This window comes from Bos grunniens, chromosome 20, assembly GCF_055505025.1.
Source record: "Bos grunniens cultivar Pamir isolate PY7600 chromosome 20, Bosgru_T2T1.0, whole genome shotgun sequence".
Lineage (NCBI taxonomy): Eukaryota > Metazoa > Chordata > Mammalia > Artiodactyla > Bovidae > Bos > Bos grunniens.
This window is the reverse complement of record NC_141184.1, coordinates 11,023,508-11,050,603: the sequence shown is the minus strand read 5'-3', so window position 1 is coordinate 11,050,603 and position 27,096 is coordinate 11,023,508. Positions and strand designations below refer to the sequence as shown.

The window sequence follows — 27,096 nt, the reverse complement described above, 5'->3', positions numbered from 1 at the left end:
TATCTTTAAAAGAAATGTGAATGAGGCCATGTTTTTAAGATTTTAGTCCATTTGAAAATTTTCTTGACCATTAAATTTGGTTAGAAGATGATAATTATCTTTATCTTGATTCCTTATTTCATTTAGAAAATGGAGAAAACTAGAGCTACTCAAAGGTAAATTCATTCAATAAACACACTAGTTTGGTTTAATTATGTCACTCCACAAACTTATCTTGAAGTGAAAAGCTCTAGGACCTCAAGCTGTAACATTATTTGGAAATAGGCTCCTTGCATAGGTAATCTAGTTACTAAGAGGCCTTTACTGCATGCTCTAGTCCAATATGGTGCCCTTATATAATAAAAAAGAAAGTTTGAGACAAAGAGATAGAGAGGCACAGAGGGAAAATGATCTGAAGACACATAGGGAGAAGATGAACACGTGACTGGAGTGATGTATTAGGCTGGCCATAATGTTCATTTGGATTTTTCAGCTGTTAAAAAAAAACATGAATAAATTTTGTGGCCAACCCAATATCTACAACCCAGGGAATGTCAAGGAATGTTTGCAAATACCAAATGCTGGAAGAGGCAAGGAATCTCCTCACTTGGAAACTTCGGAGAAATCATGGCCCTACTGACACCTTAATTTCAGAGGTCTAGGCTCCAAAACTATGAGAAAATAAATACCTATTGTTTTAAGCTACCAACTGTACCTTACTTTGTTACATCAGCTCTATCAAACTAATGTATATACATAAGCATAAAATAAAAATGAACCACATATATGTGTATATTATACTTCTAACATTGTAATATTTATATATACGTGTATAATTTCTAACACTTATCTTCTTGCTAATCATGATTTAAAGACCACTGAGGGAGTAGCTTTACGTGCAGTGCGGCGGCAATGGCAGCGCGCATCTTCCTCCTCTTCCTTTCGCGGGGCAAGAGTCCCTGAGGGAGTCCAGCTGCACTTAAGTCTGGCCTGCGCGAACTGTCTCCACAATGCCTCCCAAGAGACAGGCTCAGGCCGGGGTCAGCAAAAAGGCGGAGCAGAAAAAGAAGGAGAAGATTATCGAAGACAAAACTTTTGGTCTGAAGAATAAGAAAGGAGCAAAGCAACAGAAGTTTATCAAGGCTGTCACTCATCAAGTTAAATTTGGTCAACAGAATCCACGTCAGGTAGCACAAAGTGAAGCTGAAAAGAAGTTGAAGAAAGATGACAAGAAGAAAGCATTGCAAGAGCTAAATGAGTTGTTCAAACCTGTAGTTGCTGCTCAAAAAATAAGTAAAGGTGCAGATCCCAAATCCGTAGTATGTGCATTCTTCAAGCAAGACAGTGTACTAAAGGAGATAAGTGTAAGTTCTCTCATGACTTGACTCTGGAGAAAAAATGTGAAAAGCAAAGCGTTTACATTGATGCAAGAGATGAAGAACTTGAAAATGATACTATGGATAATTGGGATGAGAAAAAACTGGAAGAAGTTGTGAATAAGAAGCACGGTGAGGCGGAAAAGAAAAAAACAAAAACTCAAATAGTGTGCAAGCATTTCCTTGAAGCTATTGAAAACAATAAATATGGCTGGTTTGGGGTATGTCCTGGAGGGAGTGATATTTGCATGTATTGTCATGTACTGCCTCCTGGATTTGTCTTGAAAAAAGATAAAAAGAAAGAAGAGAAAGAAGATGAAATTTCATTAGAAGATCTAATTGAAAGAGAGCATTCTGCCCTAGGTCCAAATGTTACCAAAATCACTCTAGAATCTTTTCTTGCATGGAAGAAAAGAAAAAGACAAGAAAAGATTGACACACTGATGTATAGAACAGTCTTGTGGACTCTGTGGGAGAGGGAGAGGGTGGGATGATTTGGGAGAATGGCATTGAAACATGTATAATATCATGTATGAAACGAGTCGCCAGTCCAGGTTTGATGTAAGATACTGGATGCTTGGGGCTGGTGCACTGGGACGACTCAGAGGGATGGTACGGGGAGGGAAGAAGGAGGTGGGTTCAGGAAGGGGAACACATGTATACCTGTAGTGGATTCATGTTGATATATGGCAAAACCAATACAATATTTTAAAGTTAAAAATTAAATAAAATAAAAAGAAAAGATTGATAAACTTGAGCAAGATATAGAAAGAAGGAAAGCAGATTTTAAAGCTGGGAAAGCATTAGTGATCAGTGGTCGTGAGGTGTTTGAATTTCGCCCTGAACTAGTTGACGATGATGATGAGGAAGCAGATGATACCCATGACACCCAGGGAAGAGGTGGTGATGAGGTTGATGATTCAGTGAGTGTAAATGACATAGATTTAAGCCTGTACATTCCAAGAGATGTAGGTGAGACAGGTATTACTGTAGCCAGTCTTGAAAGATTCAGCACATATACTTCAGAAAAGGATTGAAACAAATTAAGTGAAGCTTCCGGAGGTAGGGCTGAAAATGGTGAGAGAAGTGATTTGGAAGAGGACAAGAAAGGGGGAAGACAGCAAAATGGAGCCATCGATGCTGTTCCTGTTGATGAAAATCTGTTTACTGGGGAAGATTTGGATGAACTAGAAGAATTAAACACACTTGATTTAGAAGAATGACACCAAACAAGTCAATGAAAAAATTGAGCCAGCTCAGCAGGAGTTGAAATTGACTACATTAATTTTTTTCCACCTAAAACTCTTCAACAGGATGTTTGTTTCCCATGCTGATTCTGGAGGGCTTAGTTCCTCCAAAAAAGGAATATTCTCCCTACATCTTGTTTTTTGACTTTGGCTACATCTCATAGTAAGTTCAGAGTAGTTCATGATAAATTAAAGATAAATGGTCATTGCAGGAAATGATTGATTGTTGTTATTGTCCACTCAAGTAGGAAGTGTAAACTACTTTTCCAGCTTTTGATTTTCACTGGGCATGTGTTGTTACAAGGACAACATAAATTTAAATTACCCTTCATTTAATGCAATTTTTAATGAGTGATTCTATTTCCTTTGTATTTATATGTTTAAAAGACTGCCTAAGATACGAGCCTGTACTTCATCAAGGAAACTGCATATGCAGGTTCATTATTGTATATCTTTGGACAATTAGATGGTCATTTAAAATGAAACTTCATTAATCTGAAAAGATCAACTGCAATGCCCTGTGTTAAACTGTTTGAAACTACTCCCTTTTCTTTTTTGACAATAAAGTTGTAAATAAAAACAGTGATGCAATAAAAAAAAAAAAGACCATTGAGATTGAAATGGTAATTCACATTCAAAACAAATCCAAAGCAGCCCTTTGGCAGTTACAGAAATCTATTGTAAAGATGAAAATTAAAGCTTCCCACTTGGTTTTAAATATCTTTGTATTAATATGTTCAGTAACTTGAATATTTGTATGTGAAAAAACTAAAACTACAATATAAAAGTCCTTTAAAGTATGAATGATGCAAATTATTTTACATAAAAAAATACTTGAAGCAGATAAACAGTGATACTTTCTCCAGAAATGCATGGCTTGAATATTCCACAAAAATATTCATTTCAATTTTGAAAAACTTTATATAAAGAACTAGACAAATCAGCTAACAATGAAAAAAAAAATATTCTGCAAATTTTACAATTTCACAAGAATGGTCTGGAAAGTAGAGCTTTCCAAGAACCACATTCTATCTATTTTTATGCCCAAGAAATATGTGAAATTCAAATACAGCTGGAAATAATAAAAAGAAATCAGCATTTTAAAGATTATGAAAAGATTTTATACAATAATTCCCTTGGCTTTTTTTTTTATTTGTTAATTAAATAAACATGATTATACAACTTTTTCATCAATAGCTCTGCTAAGAGTTAGGAGTACAATGTAAAAACAAAGCAACAACTACAAAAATTAAAAAAAAAAAAAAAAAACACTGTACAATTGCTTAAGCAAGCTTCAGAAGCTTCAGCCTCCATAATTTTGTTGGGTAGTCAAGAATGATCTGTGAAACCCTTGATATATACACTAGTTTACCTGCAATAGTGAGTCAAGGACCTTCAATCTGGCATTAAATGATTTTATTTTCTTTCACGAGGGGAAAAAATATCTAGTTATGGGTAAAACAAACCAAAAAAGCCATAGCACATTAAGTTCATTGTTCATCAAAATAATTAATACTCACTAAATGACTAATTTAGGAAGCTTATTTCAAGGCTAAACATGTAATCAGTAATTAAAATTAACATTATGGACTCAGTATGAAATGAACTTCATCAGTTGATTAGTCTTCAATGTTCACTACTGAGTTGCTATTTTGTAATAGTTTTTAAATGAAGAAATTGAAGTAGTAGGGATTAAGTAAATTTCCCAAACTCATATGTTATTTAAATGAAGATCCAGAATTTGCTTCCAGATCTCCTCTCTATCACCTGCCATGAGATTACCATGTTAATAAAATAATACCATAGTCAATAGGTGCACTGGAGAAGGAAATGGCAACCCGCTCCAGTATTCTTGCCTGGGGAATCCCATAGCCAGAGGAGCCCGGTGGACTACAGTCCATGGGGACACAAAAGAGTTGAACACAACAGCAACTAAACAACAGGAGAAAAGAACTTCGTTTTTATTACTCATGGGCAGATTTGTGAACAAAAATGATGTTTCAGAGCTGTACTTATCGGTTTTGTTTCAATTTTCTTGCCATTTATTATTGCTTAGATTTACTATGCAATTACTCTGGTTTAGTTGCATAGATATTGTTTAGTTTTAGATAACATTTTTCCATTATCTCTTTGTAAATGATAATACACTAATTTCAATTTTCTCTGATCCTTTCAGTTGTTTACATTCGTTTCTGGATTAAATTTGTTGTGATTATTGTCTATGTCACATATTATTAGTTTTCTGTGTACCAACAAATATGAAGGAGAAATTTTGCATTTGTATTTGAAGATAACTTTGAAGATGCTATTTATCCTCTGGTTGTTTTATAATTACATTTCCCATATCACCTAAATTCCCACAGTTCTGAGAAAGTTCCAAATGGCAGCTTGGAGGCTACAGACACCACAGGGCTGACAGAACTATGTCCCAAAGACAGTGGGTATGTGGTCTAGCTCCCAGCTGGGGGCAATCCCTGCACTTTCCACAACTCTGTCTTTTTCAAGGTGGGAACTCCATTGTACTCCATTGTTTCTATCAATGGTCCTGGGGTAATTTTATGGTTCTTCCCTCCTTACTTGTCCTTAGAGCTACTGTGGTTAATGAAGAACATTATCTTGCTCTTGACATATTTAGATAGAAATATATATAACATATGTGTGTATGTGTGTGTATGTGTGTTACTCAGTCATGACTGACTCTTTGCGACCACATAGACTATAGCCCCTCAGTCTCCTCTGCCCTTGGAATTCTCCAGGCAAGAATACTGGAGTGGGTTGCCATTTCCTCCTCCAGGGGATCTTTCTGACCCAGAGATCGAATCTGTTTCTCCTGCATGGTAAGCATATGCATTACCATCTGAGCCACCAGGGAAACCCCATAATATAAATAGTGCTTGTTAAATATGTATATATCTGAAGTTACATGTTGGTAACTGTTGGTAAAATGTTTTCATACATTTTATCATTTATTTGTCACAAAAAATAATTATTTGTAGATGAAAATAATTAAGGTCTTGAGACATTAAATAAATTCCCCAGTAACATCCTTTGAATAAGGGACAATGCTAGAATTTTATGCTTCTCCTTCATGACTTTCTTGGTTTGGCTCAAATTTTAAGGTAATTAAATGGGAATAAGGATTATTTATGTTGTTTTTCACTTTCAGTCACTAAGTTGTGTTGAACTCTTTGTGATTCCAAGGACTGCAGGACTCCAGGCTTTCCTGTCTTTCACTATCTCCCAAAGTTTTCACAAACTTGTGTCCACTGAGTTGGTGATGCCATCCAACCATCTCATCCTCTGTTACCTACTTCTCATGCCCTCAATCTTTCCCAGCATCAGGGGTCTTTTCCAATGAGTCAGCACATTAGCATATTAAAGTGTAATCAAAATTTAATTATTACTTGTAGAAGAAATACATCATAAGTCAACTATCAGTGATAACAATCATAGTCATATGACTGTCATATGACAAGTATTCCTCTGTGGCAGTAAATTGATTAGCCTGAGACAGAGACCCTGATGATCTTCCATATGACTGAGCAGTGCAATCTATTAGCAAGAAATAAACCAGGAAAAATGTCCACCAGCACTTCACAGCCCCAAAACTCTATACTTTACATTCAGCTACTTCTTTTCAGGTTTCTAAAAATTGTTTCACAGTAATTTTCCAAATGTAGGACAATGAAAGAAAAAATTGTGTGTGTAGATACATGTATGTATGTATTTGACTTCTCAAAGATGTCATGAGGCAAAAAAAAAAAAAAAAAAAAAAAATCATAAAGCAATTGCCCAGACACCAAACTAGACATGCAGAGTCACACCTACTCAAATCGGAACAAATCTCTTCCTTTGGCTGGTAATACAACAAGGTCTCCCAAGAAAAATTGCAAGACACTTTTTTTATGGTTATTCCTGGACAGAAAACAAATTTTCTAAGAATAATGATTTCTTTGAGAATTTGATAGGTGTCTATTACAAAAATTTCAAGGAAGAGACTAGCCAAGAAATGAATTCTTATACACATAAGCACACATATATATGCATTGAATTCAACCACGTGAATTAACCTTAGTTACTATGTGATGGAGACATTTACATAAGTCATTCTATGGATGAAAATGTATATAAGGACATGAGTGGATGAATGTCTGGGTAGATATAGAGATAGAAGGGGAAGGAGAGAAAGAATATATGTACATTTTTAACATGTAGGAATATATGAATAAATGCAAAATAACATTAATGCTATTTTTAATAAAGATCTTAAAATTACTGAAATATAAAATGCAGATATTAAAACCAACAGGAATTTTTGAAGTTCAGATAAATGCCTCTTCACCAAAGGACACACCATGTTGCTTCAGTTAAAGATACTTGTTTCCACATTCTAAACTCTGAAATCAGAATGACTCTTATAGTTAAGGAAGTTTTAATACTATGCAGAGTTTATCTGGGGCTTCCAAGGTGACTCAATGGTAAAGAATCCACCTGCCAATGCAGGAGGCACTGGAGACAGGGATTCAATCCCTGGGTCAGGAAGATACCATAGAGAAAGAAATGGCAACTCACTCCAATATTCTTTCCTGGAAAATCTCATGGTTAGAGGAAGCTGGAAGGTTATAGTCCATGGGGTTGCAGAGTTGGACATGAATGAGTGACTGAGCATGCATGCATAGTGTATTTGTATCATTTATTTTTCTTCATAAGCACTGCATAAAACAGGGGTACACCTTACAATTAACTGTTTACTAACTGATGCTGAAGCTGAAACTCCAATACTTTGGCCACCTCATGCGAAGAGTTGACTCACTGGAAAAGATCCTGATGCTGGGAGGGATTGGGGGCAGGAAGAGAAGGGGACGACAGAGGATGAGATGGCTGGACAGCATCACCGACTCAATGGACATGAGTTTCAGTGAACTGTGGGAGTTGATGATGGACAGGGAGGCCTTGTGTGCTGTGTTTCATGGGGTCGCAAAGAGTCGGACATGACTGAGCAACTGAAATGAACTGAACTGAAGTGAATGTTAATGAAACAATTAACATTAGTATATAACACTGATCATTTGCTGTAACACTGGTCACAGCAAACGCACTTTCAACAACAGAAGAGACAACTCTACACATGGACATCACCAGATAGTCAATAGCAAAATCAAGATTGATTATATTCCTTGCAGCTGCAGATGGAGAAGCTCTATATAGTCAGAAAAAAAGCAAGACCAGGAGCTAACTGTGGCTCAGATCATGAGTGCCTTATTGCAAAATTCAGACTTCAATTGAAGAAAGTAGGGAAAACCACTAGACCATTCAGATATGACCTAAGTCAAATCCCTGACAATTATACAATGGAAGTGACAAATCGATTTAAAGGATTAGATTTGACAGATAGAGTACCTGAAGAACTATGGACGGAGGTTCGTGACATTGTACAGGAGGCAGGTATCAAGACCATCCCCAAGAAAAACAAATGCAAAAATGCAAAATGGTTGTCTGACAAGGCTTTACGAATAGCTGAGAAAAGAAGAGAAGCTAATGACAAAATAGAAAAGGAAAAATATACCCACCTGAATGCAGAGTTCCAAAGAGTAGCAAGGAGAGATAAGAAAGCCTTCCTTAGTGATCAGTGCAAAGAAATAGAGGAGAACAATAGAATGGGAAAGACTAGACATCTCAAGAAACTTAGAGATAACAAGGGAACATTTCATGCAAAGATGGACACAATAAAGAACAAAATGGTATGAATCTAACAGAAGCAGAAGATATTAAGAAGAGGTGGCAAGAATACACAGAACTATACAAAAAATATCTTCATGACCCAGATAACCATGATGGTGTCTGTGATCAATCACTTAGAGCCAGACATGCTGGAAGGCAAAGTCAAGTAGGCCTTAGGAAGCATCACTATGAACAAAGATAGTGGAGGTGATTGAATTCCAGCTGAGCTATTTCAAATCCTAAAAGATGATGCTGTGAAAGTGCTGTACTCAGTATGTCAGCAAAGTTGAAAAACTCAGTAGTGTTGACAGGACTGGAAAAGGTCAGTTTTATTTCCAATCCCAAAGAAAGGCAATACCAATGAATGTTCAAACTACCCCACAATTGCACCCATCTCACATGCTAGCAAAATAATGCTTAAAATTCTCCAAGCCAGGCTTCAACAGTACATGCACTGAGAACTTCCAGATGTTCAAGATGGATTTAGAAAAGGCAGAAACAAGAGAGTAAAGTGCCAACATCCATTGCATCATTAGATAGGCAAGAAAGTTCCAGAAAAAAACATCTGCTTCTGCTTTATTGACTATGCCAAAGCCTTTGACTGCATGGATCACAAAAAAACTGTGGAAAATTCTTCAAGAGATGAGAATATCAGACCACATTACCTGATTCTTGAGAAAAGCAGCAGTTTGTACCAGACATGGAACAATGGACTGGTTCCAAATTGGGAACGGAGTATGTAAAAGATGTATATTATTACACTGATTATTTAACTTATATGTAGAGTACATCATGCAAAATGCTGGGCTGGATGAAGCACAAGCTGGAATCAAGATTGCCGGGAGAAATATCAATAAGCTCAGATATGCAGATGACACTACCCTTATGGCAGAAAGCAAAGAACTAAAGAGCCTCTTGATGAAAGTAAAAGAAGATAGTGAAAAAGTTGGCTTAAAACTCAACATTCAAAAAACTAAGATCATGGCATCTGGTCCCATCACTTCATGGCAGATAGATCAGGAAACAATGGAAACTAGTAGATTTTATTTTCTTAGGCTCCAAAATCACTGCAGATGGTTAACTGCAGCCATGAAATTAAAAGATGCTTGCTCCTTGGAAGAAAAGCTATAACCAAGCTAGACAGCATATTAAAAAGCAGGGATAATACTTTGCCAACAAAGGTCCATCTAGTCAAAGCTATGGTTTTTCCAGTAGTCATGTATGGATGTGACAGCTGGACCCTAAAGAAAGCTGAGCACCAAAGAATTGATGCTTCTGAACTGTGGTGTTGGAGAAGACTCTTGAGAGTCCCTTGGACTGCAAGGAGATGGAACCAGTGCATCCTAAAGGAAATCAGTCCTGAATATTCATTGGAAGAACTGATGCTGAAGCTGAAACTCCAATACTTTGGCCACCTGATGCAAAGAACTGACTCATTGGAAAAGACCCTGATACTGGGAAAGATTGAAGGAGGGAGGAAAAGGGGACAACAGAGGATGAGATGATTGGATGGCTTCACCAACTCAATGGTCATGAGTTTGAGCAAGTTCCAGGTATTGGTGATGGACAGGGAAGCCTGGCGAGCTGTAGTCCAGGGGGTCACAAAGAGTCGGATACAACTGAGTGACTGAACTGAACTGAATGCTAATGAAATCTAACATCAATTATCATGAGATTTTTCTGGAGCTAAGAAAAGGTATTATTATGAAAAATGTCACAATCTTTTCTGACTTTTATTTTAAGCCCTATTTTGTGATCATTCCCCTGTTGTGATAAATGGAGAAATGTTTGCATTTATATTTCTTTTGATGTTTCCTAATTTCAAAACTTTATCTTTTTATTTTACTGTCATTACTTATAGCATTTACCTGTTATTATATAAAAATGCATCTTACAATTATTTATCTTTAGTTATCTACATTAAAATATTTAAATATTTCCCATCTGTTATATTATTTTATTTCTAGTTTCAATATTCACTGTCAAGAGTCCTCTGAAATCTTGTAAAATTGAGAGACTCAATCTTTGACTTTATATTTGAAGAATACTTGTGTTAAGCAAAAAACTCTTTGGACATATTTTCCTCAGACGTTTGTAGAAAGTTCTCTACTCTTTTATAGTTAAAAGCTATTTTAGAAAACTCTGAGCCATGCTCATGTTTTCCTCAATATTTGGATTCCTTCTAATCTAAGCAGCATCTGGCTTTTTTTGGTAGGTCTGTTTCATAATTTTCACCTTTCTTTCCCGCACTCACCCACCCACACCCCATGATGTGACTTTTCATCTTCAGATGCCAGTCTTTCTTTACTTCAAGAAAGTTTTTGTCCGTGATTGGTTTGAATATTTACTTGGCGGGACTTGCCTGGTGGCTCAGTAGTAAAGAACCCAATTGTCAATACAGGAGACACGGGTTGGATCCTTGGGTCAGGAAGACACACCACAGAAGGAAATCACAACCCACTCCAGTAGTTTTGCCTTGAGAATCCCATGGACAGAGGAGCCTGGTAGGCTATAATCCACGGGGTTGAAGAAGGATTGGAAATGACTTAGCAACTAAACAACAACTTCTACTTGATGACTTTTTTTTTTCTTTTTTTAATGCTCTGCAGTTTAGTATCACCATTGGTTCATTCATGATGCTCTCCACAACTGTTTCATAGTCTGGCTGTCTCTGAAGATAAAATTTGATCTCCTTTGTTGTCATATCTCTGATTCTGTCCTCTGTCCTGGTTATGTTGTTGTTTCTAAAGTACTTTCATTCCATCAAGATTTTACTACTCCCTTCCCTTTTAAATTGGTGCCCAATTTTTATCTCCCAATTTCAACCTCCTATAATAATATTTTTAAACTTTTACATCTGAATCGTATCTTTTATATTTTTGTTTTAGAAACAAATATGCTGTTTGTCACTTCACTGAGATGATGGAGAAACATTTCTCTCAGTTCCTTATGCCTGTCTGAGTAAAATCTCCCTCTTGGGAATATTTCGTCTGCCTTGTTTACACTCCTTTTTCTCACTTTTCATTTTCTTTAGTTTGGGTATTTTTCAGAGAAGCAATGAGTAAGTGTTAGGACATTTTTGACCCATATCCAACTTTGATTAGAACAAAGAACAATGTGGGGGTGGTCTCAGGAAGTGAAATGAAGTATTCTACCAATTTCTTTTGTTTTCTGCTTTGCTAACCAGAAAACCTCTAATCAAAGCTATTTCCTTTAGCTTAGATCCCTTGAATTTAGTTCAGAATATTAAATTGGAATATATATTATTATCATGTCCAATGTTTACAACTCTAAATAAAACTAACTTAATCACTTTAACCTTAGTCAAAATGCAAATATTATATATCACGCTAATATTTGTCATCATTTTGAGTATGAATCAACCCCAATTGAAAAGACAACTCCCAAATCAGGATAAAGACTGGCATGACTTCTAAGATGTTGCAACATCTTCCCTAAAACAAGTGCCACTTTTTTTTACAATTCATTTTAATATGTGGTCTCATACTGTGATTTGAGATGTTAATACAAAAAAAAATTATAGAAAGCATAAAATCAGTTTTTCAGTCATTATCATATGGTCTTATTCTACCAAATAAATGTTCTTAGAAAAACTTACAATGTTAAAAAAGATGTCATGTTATGAGGGAAAAAAAATATCAAACATAATTTTTCTATTTGTAGTTTCTATTCTAATTTTAAGTTAGAGATAAATGATGAAATCATAAAATGCTAAAACATTGTTTGACTAATCACTCTTTAAGAGCAAATTAGAACAGTTCCTCCAAATTCACACCTTGCTGCTGCTAAGTCACTTCAGTCGTGTCCGACTCTGTGCAACCCCATAGACGCAGCCCACCAGGCTCCCCCGTCCCTGGGATTCTCCAGGCAAGAACACTGGAGTGGGGTGCCATTGCCTTCTCCAATTCACACCTTATGATAACCCTAACTGATACAATCCACTAGTGTGTAGCTTCAAAAACGTAGTAAAAAATGTAATGTTGTTTAAAAGTTAGAAATTGAAAAATTAATCCAGTAAGTATTTACAAAGAGTTTATACAAGCACAAAAACTGCTTACCATATTCTCTGTAATAACTATTTATAAGGAAGCATTAAACAGTTTAAGAAAAACAGCTTGTGTGAAAACAAATATCAGTTTACACTCTGACACATTAATTACTCTTTGAAGAATAGGATTCTAAATATAATCTTTAATTTTAGGTCAGATCCTCGAGGGATACATGGCTTGCTTTGTCTCATGTTACCTGGTAACAGTGAATTAATGGTTTTCAAATATCTTATTCTGAAGATCTCCAGGAGTTATACAAGGTCAATGAGTCAATAGAGCTTCCTTTTCAATTCTAAACCATTAAGAAGTAATTTAGATGTCTGGTATATTTATTGCCAATTATTTCAAAGCAGGCTGTGTTGACTGTAAGAAATGCATGTGGATGTTTGCCTGGTGTGATTGCTGCCAGACAGTAAGAAAGGCTGAAACCTGGAATCGTTAGCTCATCCATTGGAATGGTTAGGGAAAGTATAGGGACAGATGGACCCAGAAAAGGAAGAAAGAGATGAACAAATTCTGCTCCACAGGTGACTTTTAGTATTATGATAATTTATGAAGTACAATGGATAAATATTGCAAGGAGCTGTATTATTCATGTATTAAATGTCAGTACACTGATTTCCCCCAAATTTAATTATGACTCTAATAACAACATATTTAACCTGGTTAATTTCTCCAATGACCTTGTGTTTCCATCAAAGGCAGGAGACATTGTCAGTCCATGTAAGCTGTTTACTATAGCAGTACACAATTCAACATAGAATAGCATCACAAGTTTCAGTAACTAACACACTTTATGAACAAATTAATTAAACTATAAGATCCAGGCTCTAATCCTATCATTTCAGGTTGAAGTGGATCTTTACAAAATCAAACAGATTTGAACCTTTTTTGGGTCTGAAGAGCAATTCAAGTGAGTTGCAATAAAAAGAAGTATATTTGAATTAAGGAAAAATCTCATTTCAACCCAGGAAAAGGAATATTAATCTCAAGTTGTATAAATGCTCTCCCATGAAAAGACATAGAGCCCATAAAAAAACAATTGCACATGTAACAGAGGATACAGAATTGCACCAAAACAGTCCCTGTTCTGCTCTGATACACACAAAAAAATCCTTTCAGATGTTCTTGCCTGGAGAATCCCAGGGATGGGGGAGCCTAGTGGGCTGCCGTCTAGGGGTTGCACAGAGTGGGCCACAACTTAAGTGACTTAGCAGCAGCAGCAGCAGCAGAGCAATACATGAATACAAAATTAAAACAAACAACAAAATATAGTTTATTAACACTCTTTAGTTGCTGAAGAAAAAGAATAGGCTTACTAGAAGAATGGGCTTCCCTAGTGGTACGAGTGGTAAAGAATTGCCTGCAGATGCAGGAGACACAAGAGATGTGGGTTTGATCCCTGGATGAGGAAGATCCCCTGGATCTGACAACCCGCTCCAGTCTTCTTGCCTGGAGAATCCCATGGGCAGAGGAGCCTGGCAGGCTACAATCCACAGGGTTGGAAACAATCAGATATGACTGAGTGCCAAGGTACACAGGCACAGGAAGAATAGACATCTTAGCATATCAGCTGAAGTAAACATAAACGGCCATCCACTTAGCAGCACCGAGTCTGAGAGCTCTTTCCACAGCAACCACCTGAGGCCAAGAGAACAGGACTCTGCCCACAAGGAGGAGGGCGTGTGTGTCCAGCTCTGACGGGACCACAACTTTGGGTAGACCTGTGACACACTCCTCTTCTTAGAAATGAAAGAAGGTGAGGAGAAAGACTGAGGTCAGCACTTGAGTTTCATTAGGAATTTAAAATGTGTCACTGACTTCAGGAGGAGAAAGAGAGTGAGTGTCTGAGTGAGCTGGTGAAATGCAAATATTCAACCTATAGCCAAAGAAATGCAACCTGATTGCTTTCAGGGTCACACTTTATGTAGAATCAGGTGTGGGGCCCAGAAATGCATTCGCTGAAAAAAGAATAATTTAAGAGTTTATTTATTCATTTAGGCTGAGTGGCATGTGGGATTTTAGTTCCCCGACCAGGGATGGAACTGATGCACCCCTGCAGTGGAAGCACAAATTCTTAACCACTGGCCCCCAGGGAAGTCCCCAAAGAGTGAATAATTTAAACCGTCACACCACTACGAATGGCCTCATAAGGGCCGATCTCTACGTGGTGTTAGAAATGTAAATTTAAGAATAACCATAAAATGCTGATTTACTTTCAGTAAGTCACATACATAATCAGTCTTTTTTATTTTATGGTTATTCTTAATATAAACATTTTAACCTACAAAAAAAAAAAAGAAATGTAAATTTAAAAGAGTGACAAAAGCCTTTTTTTAAATACATATAACCTTCTCTCACAAGTATCTTAGTTTCAGTTTGCTGCCCAAATCCATTTTGAATAGATGCAATTTTAAAAAAATAAATAAAAAATAAATAAATAGATGCAATTTAAAGGAAAGAACAATTAAAATTGTCCAGAGGATCACAATAACTTTATTTGCTATTTATTTCAGAATTTTAAAATGCAGACATAAAACATAACTATGATCAGAGAAATACAACAGACTCCCTGAGATGGAGGAAGAAGTATCTTCGTTGGAGGTCTCTGGCTATTTGTGCAGAGTGCTTGTTTGATTGACCATTTGGGTAATTGTCTTACATTCCAAACTGACCTAAAAATACCACCCCCTCTCTCAAAGGACAAGGGTATGGCCTTTATGCACAGCCTTGTATATACCTAAGTTGAATAAATAGATTTAAATTGTATTGTCTGACCTGGACCTTACATAATTTCCAAAAGGAAAAAAAAAAAGATCAGGTATTTATTAGATTCCTTCTATTCTATTCTCAAAGCCTGTAATTAAAAACTGTGACCTTGAGAATCCTCTATAAATATTTATTAAATGAATAAAAAGAGAATAAAAGACTTTGGTCAAATGCCATAACCCAAATCATACAGTGAAATAGTTTTGAATCCCATGAAGAGTTTATAATAAGAATTCATCATCAAATTACATTATTAACTGCCCAGGTGTGCAAAGCATTGTGTCGGGTGCTGAGGAGAGCGTAATGAAATCAGTATGAAGTCAGTTCATCACTGTCCTGAAGAGAAAAAAAAATTATAATTTTAAGTAACATTTGGAGAAATAAAATTCTTGCCATCCACCATGCATATTCCTTTAAAAAAGTAACATGTGTGCTGCTGGGAACATAAAGACTTGCAACTTAAAATATACACCCTTCTAGATGTGCATTCTGGAGAAGGCAATGGCAACCCACTCCAGTACTCTTGCCTGGAAAATCCCATAGATGGAGGAGCCTGGTAGCCTGCAGTCCATGGAGTCTCCAGCAGTCAGACATGACTGAGCGACTTCACTTTCACTTTTCATTCACTTTCACTTTTCATTCACTTTCACTTTTCACTTTCATGCATTGGAGAAGGAAATGGCAACCCACTCAGTGTTCTTGCCTGGAGAATCCCAGGGACAGGGGAGCCTGGTGAGCTGCCGTCTATGGGGTCGCACGGAGTTGGACACGACTGAAGCAACTTAGCAGCAGCAGCAGCAGATGTGCATTCAGGGAGAGCTTGATTTTACAACAGAGGGCTCGAGTTGAACATAAAGTCACTTTTAGATTGTCTGTGGCAATGACTGCTTTTATTTCCTTATTTAAAGCTCAGTCAGAATGAGTGGCAAAAGCTCTTATTTAATTTTACTTGCATATGCCTGCTACCATCCAACCAGGGTCACTCATCCCATTGAGAAGTGGGGCCTGTATGTTCTCTCTTAGAATCTGGGTGTTCCGAAATCTACAGTGTAATCTAGCCCATCTGAGGATGGTTCCTAAGCTTGATAAAAAATTTTCTGTCTAACTTTCCTGGGATGTACACGTGCATGCATGCTAAGTCACTTCAGTCATGCCCAACCCTATGGGACCCCATGGACTGTAGCCCGTCAGACTCCGCTGTCCATGAGATTCTCCAAGCAAGAATACTGGAGTGGGTTGCCATTCCCTTCTCCAGGGCATCTTCCCAACCCACAGATTGAACCCAGGTCTCCTAAGTCTCCTGTATTGGCAAGTGAATACTTAACCCCTAGGGCCACCTGAGAGGCCCAGGATGCACACACTTGGACCTAAGTCACTAGGCTGTGAAGAAGCGCAAGCAGCCAAGAAGATGCTCACGTGGAGAGATCCACAAGGAAAGACACTGCACCCTTCAGTCTCCAGCCATGACTGACCTGGTGGTCCCAGTTCAACAGTGAATCACCAGCTGTCTAGAAAGCCATCTATCCCCAGCGGAGCCACCCCAACCAATGTCTTACAGAGCAGAAGTAAGCCAGCTCTACTGAGCCTTGGACAGAAGATTCATAAACAAAATTAATTAACTTTGTATTTAAGAAAAAGCTACTACAGTCCACCCTATATCCTTACTGTCATTGGTTTGCTAGGCAGAAGTAGAGGTCTGGCCCCCCAAGTTTGTAGAGATAACATGTGGATTTCTGTGTGGTGTATGCTTGTATGTGTGTTCATGCTGTGTCTGCTTGCAAACACACACACACACACACACACACACATATATAGACATGTATGCATGTAGTTTTTCTTTTATTAAGGGCTATGGGGGTTGTTCATTTTCACACAGAAAGCAAATAACACTCCATAGAGAACATAAAAAAAAGGGGAGACAAAGATTTAGAATGTGGAAAAGCTTTTTCTTTTAATGTCTATTAATGATTTCAAATCCCAAAATATTTCTTTCCCTTTTAAACTCAGAGTTCATTGTTGCCTTTGAAATGTTTTATATTCAAGAATATTATGCGGATAAAAATTTGAGTTTGGTTTAACATTTAAATAACTCCTACAGAGTGGAGGTGAAATAAATATGCTCAAAATCGGACTTATGTGAACTGTATTTTTATCTCTTCCATAAACTAGCTATGCAAGATTGCAAATTAACTAATTTCACTAGATCCCACTTCTTTCACCTATAAATGGGCATGTGCTACGCACTTAGTCGTTCAGTCCAACTCTTTGCGACCCCATGGACTGTAGCCCTCTAGGTGCCTCTGTCCATGGGGATTCCCCAGGCAAGAATACTGGAGTGGGTTGCCATGTCCTTCTCCAAGGCAGCTTTCCAACACAGGGATTGAACCCAGGTCTCCCACATTGCAGGCAGATTCTTTGTCATCCGAGCCACCAGGAAAGCCCATAAATGGGCATAAAGAGAATGAAATAATATATCAGAAACTTAAATTTATCACATGGGGTAGCCCAAATTATATTAAGGATATTATCTATTGTTCTATATTATCGGTATGCTTTCATTAGCTAGTATAGTAATGATATAAATTTGAAACTAAAATTTGAATTCAGAACATATGAACCTCATATGGGTAAGAGAGGAGAAAGCATGTAACACTATAATGTAAAAGCATGACATCCATGAACCCATATTTAATTTAATAATGAAATAGGAAGAACCAGAGGACCACATGCTTGCTACAGATAATGATTTGCCATTTTTCCCCAATTTGGGAACTTCCTCCACAGCATTTGCTAAAATCTCAGACAGGATCCTTGAGATACTTCAAATGATATCAGCACTTAGTTGAGGAAATTTTATTCCCAGAAACCCATCTATGAACATAAAGTGATGAAAGCAAAACTTTAAATAAGCCTAGGCTTAGAAAAAAATGACATAATTTGTCTCTCTAGAAAAAGATTGCTAATGTATGTAGTTAAAAAGCATTTCATGTGCCTTACCAAAAAATGGCTTAGTATTTCTCAGAAAAAAAATCACAGTGTCACTAACGAAATGCAAAACTTTAATATCTAATAAAACCAATGTTTCTTTTTAAACCTGGGATTTTATCCTCACTTGAAATGTTGGGTCCCCACAGAGGATAAAGACTGCTGCTGCTGCTGCTGCTAAGTCGCTTCAGTCGTGTCCGACTCTGTGCGACCCCAAAGATGGCAGCCCACCAGGCTCCCCCATCCCTGGGATTCTCCAGGCAAGAACACTGGAGTGGGTTGCTATTTCCTTCTCCAAAGCATGAAAGTGAAAGGTGAAAGTGAAGTCGCTCAGTCGTGTCCGACTCCTAGCAACCCCATGGACTGTAGTCTCCCAGGCTCCTCCGTCCATGGGATTTTCCAGGCAAGAGTACTGGAGTGGGGATAAAGACTAGATGAATATAATTAAAACCAAAAAGAAAACCAAATGCGTTAACTTCACATCTACATTAGTTTTTACCCCACAGGGATTCTCATTTTTATTTCATTTTCAGTTGGCTTCTAATTTCACTTGCCTTCTTGTAAGAGCAATTAAATATTTCTATAGATGAAAAAACTCTTAAAATATTCCATCCTTAGTGTCATTTAAAATGCTTGATTCCTTCTTAATAGGCCAGGGCCTGCATAGCTCACCCAGAGTCATAGAGAGGTCAAGTCACTACTCTGCATGAGCGTTTGTCCAGAATGTGACAGCACAAGGGAAGGGTAGGCAAGTATTCCCTAATCATTGCTTTTCCTCAGTGTCTCTAGTGTGGTTGCTACTGATGACACTTAGCATCCTGGATTGGTTTATGTGATTGGGTATAAGGTGGGGGGTGGGCAGGGTCCAGGAGAATGTCAGCAGTACCAGGGGTCAAAGAGAATAAGGGTGGAGGGGAAGACTGCTATTCCCATGCATTAGCTTGGCTACTGATTTTAATGCCACTTTGTGTTAAAAAGAGGATGATTAACAGATACACACTACTACACATAAAATAGATAAAACAACAAAGACCTACTATATAGCTCAAGGAACTATATTCAGTATCTTGTAATAACATAATGGAAAAGAATCTGAAAAAGAATATATAACAATATATACATATGTATATACCCAAATCATTTTGCTGTACCTCTGAAACATTTTAAATCCATTATAAAAGTGAAAGTGTTAATCTCTTAGTTGTGTCCAACTCTTTGCAATCCTGTGGACTGTAGCCCACCAGGATCCTCTGTCCATGAACTTCTCCAGGCAAGAATACTGGAGTGGGTAGCCATTCCCATCTCCAGGGGATCTTCCCAACCCAGGGATCAAACCTGGGTCTCCTGCATTGCAGGCAAACTCTTTCACCATCTGAGCCACCAGGGAAGCCCCTAAATTAAAAATATTGCAAAAAAAATTAATATAAATAAGTGAACATAATGGCTGTAGCCTCCATCTCCTGGAAGACACTAAATCAGAATACAAAAACCAGGCACAGAGAACTGATTCAATTCATTGTCGTAATATTTTTCTTTCTTCTGGTCTGTCTAATAAATATTCATTGTAAAAGCATGAGAAAATGCATACAAACAAAGATAAAATAAAGGTAAAACAACCCATTATCCTCCCATACAGGGTACTTCAGTCTTCGGGGGACATGATTGTTTTCATGTTATATGCAAACAGCTGGCACACAACTGAAACAAATCTCTGGATAGTTACACAAGCTGAGACTCTAAAATATTGAAGAATCGCCCTCAAATAAAGACCTACCCCTAAGATAGTCAGTTCCTCCAGTTACAATTATGCAAGACCCAAGTGTATTCCTTTTCTAATGGATTGATTTAATGAGGCCACAAATAAATGTAAGTCAAATACATTCAACTTAAAAGAGAGTTTATCACGTGCTAAATTGTTCAATCATATCCAACTCTACCAACTGAGCCACCAGGAAAGCCCAAGAATACTGGAGTGGGCAACCTATGCCTCCGTGATCAATCCAATATACACCCTTGACAGTTGATTTTGCATGTTCATTTTCATCTCTCTCCCTCACTGCAATTCAAGCCTTTTGAGTTTATGCATCTTTTCTTACTATTCTTTGCATTCTAAGAATTGGATATAAAACTAGGCATATTGCAATAACTAACAATTATCTGATGAATTTATGAGCAAACTTTTAAATTACAAATCAAATGAGGTAAAATTATTATTGTGTAAACTTATATTAAATAGTCTAAAAATAGAACAAATAAGAGTTAATTTAACAGATTAATTACATTAATAAAATAATTATTAATATGTAGGTTATAAAGAAGTAAATTAGTCAGACTCCTGAAAAATGATTGCTGAAGTTGTTGGAGAGTAACTTAAAACCCGTAGACTAAACAAACAGACAAAAAAATCTTAAGTAGAGATTTTTCGCTTTCATTTTAAACAAACTGCTAGTTTAACGTATTCATAAGGTAACAGCCCTTATTTTTGGCCCTTATTATATTTAAAATATTTTGTTATTATTAATGTCTCATTGATGATTCTGTTTATAAATGATTAATTTTAGTGCCTTCTGTCCCATCACTTCATGGCAAATAGATGGGGAAACAATGGAAATAGTGACAGACTTTATTTTCTTGGGCTCCAAAGTCACTGCAGATGGTGACTGCAGCCATGAGATTAGGGGATGCTTGCTCCTTGGAAGAAAAGCTATGACCTACCTAAACAGCATACATACTAAAAAGCAGAGAAATTACTTTGCTGAAAAGGGTCCATCTAGCCAAAGATATGGTTTTCCAGTAGTCATGTATAGATGGGAGAGTTGGACCATTAAGAAAGCTGAGGGCCAAAGAATTGATGCTTTTGAACTGTGATGTTGGAGAAACTTTTGAGAGTCCCTTGGACTGCAAGCAGATCAAACCAGTCCACCCTAAAGGAAATCAGTCCTGAATATTCATTGGAAGGACTGATGGTGAAGCTGAAGCTCCAATACTTTGGCCACCTGATGTGAAGAACTGGCTCCTTGGAAAAGACCCTGATGCTGGAAAAGATTGTAGGCAGGAGGAGAAACGGGCAGCAGAGAATGAGATGGCTGGATGGCATCACGGACTCTATGGACATGAATTTGAGCAAGCTTCGAGTTGGTGATGGACAGGAAAACCTGGCATGCTGCAGTCCATGGGATCGCAGAGTTGGACCCGACTGAGTGACTGAACTGAACTGAACTGAACCCAAATTTATGATATCTGAGAAAGAAAATGAGTACATATATTTATTGATAAACTTTTTCCTAGTAATAGCATTCAAAATATTGACTTAGCTAATATTTTTCTTGCTGTGGTACAATGGTGTATAGCCAAGACAAAAAAGAAAAGCAAGATTTTGCAGAAAGTCTGCTCTCAGGTAGCAAATATTCAGAATGAGTGCTTTCCTTTCTCACAAGTTCAATTTGAAGTTTTCATGTTCTTTAGATTTATGCAGAGCATTTAATGATGTTCCAACTGAATCTAGATGACAAGGTGTATCCATTTAGAACACCTGGAGATGAGTAGAACCAATACTTACAAGAAAAGTGGTTAGACTAGTGTGTGTGTGTGTTTGTGTGTGTGCACGAGCACGTGCTCAGTTGTGTCTGACTCTTTGGGAATCCATGGACTGTAGCCCACCAGGCTTCTCTGTCCATGGGATTTCCCAGGCAAGAATACTGGAGTGGGTTGCTACTGCCTTCTCTAGGGGATCTTCCTGACCCAGGGATCACACCCATGTTTCTTGCACCTTCTGCATTGGCAGGGAGATTCTTTACCAACAGCACCACATGGGAAGCCCCGCTTTGCTCCCCCTAAATCTTTCACAAAGGTCAAGGTAAACTTAAGCAGGTGTTCCAACACCTTTTCTTTCTCCAGTGGAGAAGCAGATCAAAGGCCAAAGCCAATGCCAGCACACATGCACACAGGGGTTTCCTGTTTACATACATCCTCTCTTCTGATTTTCTTGGGGCAACTCATTAGAATGTGAGCACACAAGGGCAAGGCATTCAGATCTGCTCTGATTAAATGAACTTCAGGAGCAGGGCAAAGAAGGTTCATTAGCATAGTGGAGAAGAGCAATTATATTCAATTAACCACTTAAGGACTGCTTGCCCTTTGAAATTTCTTAATGCCTTTATACCTAGTTATCTCATTAGTGAAGTTATTATTGCTCACATATTTTAATGAGAGTAAACAACATTTGTAAAGTTCTTTATGGACCAAAAAGCATGTAATTTATTGAGGATACAGTATGTGCTTAATTGTTTATTTTTCCATTATTATCTCTAATTATTAGATTTTGCCCATTCATTATGGGGCATAAGCAATGTAGGTTAAATTAAATTAGGGATAGAATATGATTGACCATTTCAGGAGCTATAGGAACCATAACTGGGGAGACTTGCATGTGGTATTTGGGAAGATAATCTTTGGGAAGTTTTGGGGAATTTAAGGTGATTTTATCAGGTCTTCCCTGGTGGCTCAGGGGCAAAGAATCCCAATGCAGTGCAGGAGACATGGGAGATTCAGATTCAAACCCTGCATCAGGAAGATCCCCTGGAGGAGGGCATGACAATCCATTCCAGTATTCTTGCCTGGAGAATTCCATGGACAGAGGAGCCTGGCAGGCTATAGTCCATGGTATCACAAAGAGTCAGACACAAATGAAGTGAATGAACATGCATACAAGCGAAGTGAATCTATCACCTTTGAGAAGAGATTTTTCCTGAGGTCACAGAAGGAGGAAAAATGTTTTATATTAGGATCAAAAATAGATTGTACTAAGGTTGTTGTTCAGTAGCTAAGTCATGTCCAACTCTTTGCAGCCCCATGGACTGCAGCATGCCAGTCTCCTCTGTCCTCTGCTGTCTCTTGGAATTTGCTCAAATTCGTCTCCTTTGAGTCAGTGATGCTATCTAACCATCTCATTCTCTGCTGCACCCTTCTCCTGTTGCCTTCAATCTTTCCTAGCATCAGGGTCTTTCCAATGAGTCTGTTCTTGGCATTAGGTACCCAAATTATTGAACCTTTAGCTTCAGTATCAGGCCTTCCAATGAATATTTAGGATTGATTTCCATTAGAATTGACTGATTTGATCTCCTCTCAGTCCAGGGACTCTGAAGGGTCTTCATCAGCACCACAATTTGAAAGCATCGATAGATGCATTTTCTGAAAACATCACTGCAAAGGGGATTATCATTAAAAATAACAAGAGTCACTTTCCTGTTAATGAAATGTATTATTTTTAACTAAATAGAGAAACATACATACAAATACTTTGAAACTATGGCCCATTATCCCACAGTAAGGCATAAGTTACAGATAATTACTTCAGTGGAGAGGCATAGACACAAGCCAGAAGTACTCTAAAAATTTGACACAAGAGCAGAGTAAACAGTGAACTATGGAGGAGACACTGGCAAGGAAGTCCAAGACGAAAAATGCAAGGCCTCAAGGCCCTTGTAACAACTTGCAGAAATGTTGGGCAGGCTGAGGAGGGAAGTCTGAACTCACTGGAAAGATGTGACTAGACGACACAGTGAAATCCCAGTGGATTTGCAGTAGAAATGGCTTTGAAATAGAAGAATCTTATCAAGGAAAAGAAGATGCTGCTCCTTGTGGGGTCACCAGAAATAAGAGCCTAGGGCAGCTAAGAGCTAGACTTGAATGTGGGAATCCTGCTGAAGCAGGAGGAGTGGGAGGATGGAAGCTGGAGAGTGCTGCCAGGAAGTGGAGAATGCATTGCTAATTTGGAAAAGTTGAATCGTAGGTCACCCTCTAGTTGGATGAAGCTACACTCTGGGTGAGAACAGAATTGCATCCTTCCCTCAACCACAAATGAATTCATTCACAAAACCAATATTTATTGAGCATCTAGCCAGGTTCTGAGGTGCTGAGACAGAACAGAACCAAGCGAAAACCTGTGCTTACATTCCAGTGTGGGGAGACAAGGATGACTAAATGGGCAAACCCATTCCTACCATACAAGGTGGTGACAAGTGCTCTCATGAAACATAAAATGAACTACGTAAGGGGCCGGTTGATATTTTAGAAAGAGTTATCAGGGAAGGTCATCCTGCTAAAGTGAATTTGGACAGACTTTGATTGAAATGAATTAACTTCTGAGGACGGACTGGACCCCGGTAAGTCTGCTGATGACTCATAAACTGAGGATATGAAGGCAACCATGTCTTGCATGAGCAGTGATAACCAGGACAGGGGTTAAATTAAGCCAAAACAAAAATTCTGGAAAATATCAACCTGGATGTGCTCTAGTTTTTGTTTCGCCATTTATTTGATTCCTATTTAATCTATGGGCTTAAATACATGATTTTCCATCTGGATACACTATTTATTATTCAGATTTTAAATCCACATTCTATTGGTGAGTTTGAATGTGTCTCTTTTTCAAGACAAAATTCTGCTATTTTAGTTAAATAGCAGAACAGTTAAATAGTTACTCCTTTTGTAAATGTATTTTTAAATTAACTTCACCTGAAAATAAATATAAATAATTTGCTCATAGGGCATTCTTATCTAGAATTTTCTGATTGCATGAACAGTTAGAGCTGAAATTTCCAAGGAGTTTTCATAATTTCCTACTTATCAGTATGCATAGGACATTCTCTGTGAGATTCAAGTTTTGCCATATCTGTATGTGAGATGCTTGTGCTTGCTGTATTTTTCTATCAGTTGCAAATCAGAAAAAAAATACATTTTATTGAGTGTTATGATAAGCTAAAAGATTCAAATGAAACATTAAGTAAAAATTTTATCCAGAGCAAGCTATTGTTCCTCTAAATCATAAGGAGGCTATTTCAATAGTACAGACATGCAAATTCAATGACAACACTAAAAACCATTTCAGAAAGAAACATGATGCTATTCAAAGATTAGAATGCTCTGCCGGAATGTGATTTTAATTTATGGTTATCTGATAACCTTTTTCCTCTATAATACATACAGAGCCCAACTCAGAGGGAAAATTTCTATCTTATAGAGATTAGAATGACTAAATTATTTTCATCATCTAAATTCAGTGTATGATTCGAATTATATTATTTGACTCAGTGTGAATATAAAATAGATTATGTTTTACCTTTATTTAACAGGAAAAAATTTCTAGAAAGCTTCAGGATACACACAATCTCATGATGATGGGAAATAAAAATATACTTTGTAAAATTGAGATTTGACAGTAAAATAAAGAAAACAACTCTTTGAACATGTCATGAATATCAATCTCAGGGAGTTTATCAGACTTTGTTCACGATTTGCTCCTTTTTCTTTCTTGGTGTGTTCTCCTTGGTGAATGTGTTGTGGTTACAAGAAAGACAGATGGAAGACAAGAACGACCAAGGGAGTTAACTTAAACTTTGATATTTTTAGGATTTAATAGCAGTTTTAACTATACACTTTTCTGACAAAAAATAAATAAATAAATTATACCTATTAAAAGAGAGTTTGAAGGTAAATAATTGTTCAGTTTTATGGTAAAATTTAGATACATATGTGCTAAGCAAAAATATTCTCTGATACTTCTTTCACAATCTCTGCATAAAATCTTGGTGTCTACTTCTAGGGGGGGAGGAAAAAAACTTACTGTGAGTTATCACTGTGAATGTGTTAATCCTTTTGAATGTTAAAAAAGGAATGTGGGAGAAATATTTATGGAATACTGTACCTTCCAAAATTAGAATATGCTTTCTTTTCATATGTACATTTAGAAAAGTCTCAAATTAGACAATTTAGACAATTTAGAAAAGTCTCAAATATTTGGAAATTCAAAAACCTACTTCTAAATAATATATTGTTCTGAGGACACATAACAAGGAGGATTAGAAAAGTTGCAAATTGAATAAAAATTCAAATACAACATATAGGAAGTTGTTGAATTCAACTAAAATTATTATTATTATTAGGAAATTGATCACTTTAAATACTTAGAATTGAAAGTCTAGAAGAAGTGACCTAAATTCTCATCTTAAGAAGGCAGAAAAGGAAAGCAAAACAAAACAAAATTGAACATAATAATAAAGTCAGGAATCAACAAAACAGAAAACAAAAAATAGAGAAATTTTAAAAAACAAAACAGATCCTTTGAAAAAACCATCAAAATCTATAAAATTTCTAGCTGGACTAATCAAGAGAGAAAGAGAATTAATTGCAAATATTAGGAATAAAAAAGAGGGTTATCGCTATAGACATGGAAAGGATAACAATGAATGACTTTATCATAACAAATTGAACTAGTTGGATGAAATGGACAAGCATGCTTAAAAATACAGTGAACTACAGTGGACAGAAGATGGAACAGAAAATCAAAATAGTTTTACATTTTTTAACTGAATTTTATTTTTTTAAAACCTTCTTACAAATGAAACTCCAGACACATGTAATTTCAGTTGTGAGTTCTATCAGCCATTCAAGGAAATGTAGAATAAAATAAAAATGCACAGCATGAGAACTTTGTCAGTTTTATTTGGGGCTTCCTGAGGACTTCAGTGCCACAGACAGTCTCTCAGGTAGCTCTGAGGAACTGTTCCAAAGAGGTTGGAGTGGGGTCAGTATATGTGAAATTTCAGTGACGGGGATAAAGCAATCAAGCACAATTCTCTGTAGAGGGTCGCTCCTCGTCATGAGAAACAGATGTCTCCATTAATGATTTTAGTGCTTTTCTAAGTATGAAAAGATATAAGAAATCAGATTCATAAAATTTTCTGCTGAAAATATATCTAATTATCCGAAGGCTTATTTGCCACTTTTCCCAGAGAATGGAGTGTCTCATTCCTGATCGCCACTTGAACTCCTTTCAGGATGTGTTCAAGGTCAAAAACGACAGTAATTGATGACACATCCCTTGTAGAGCCAAGTGGAGAGCAACATTCCTTAGTTGGCAGTAGGAATAAGACCAATTTACACAAAATC

At 37.1% G+C, this 27,096-nt stretch overlaps 1 pseudogene across 1 annotated transcript; it reads left to right on the top strand.

The window, feature by feature from the left end:
• The first annotated feature begins 960 nt into the window (after window positions 1-960).
• Window positions 961-2,578, top strand: LOC147350096 (zinc finger CCCH domain-containing protein 15 pseudogene; annotated as a pseudogene). Its single transcript, XR_015149075.1, has 3 exons — window positions 961-1,840; window positions 2,099-2,336; window positions 2,418-2,578. The product of XR_015149075.1 is annotated as a zinc finger CCCH domain-containing protein 15 pseudogene (transcript).
• Window positions 2,579-27,096: the final 24,518 nt, after the last annotated feature.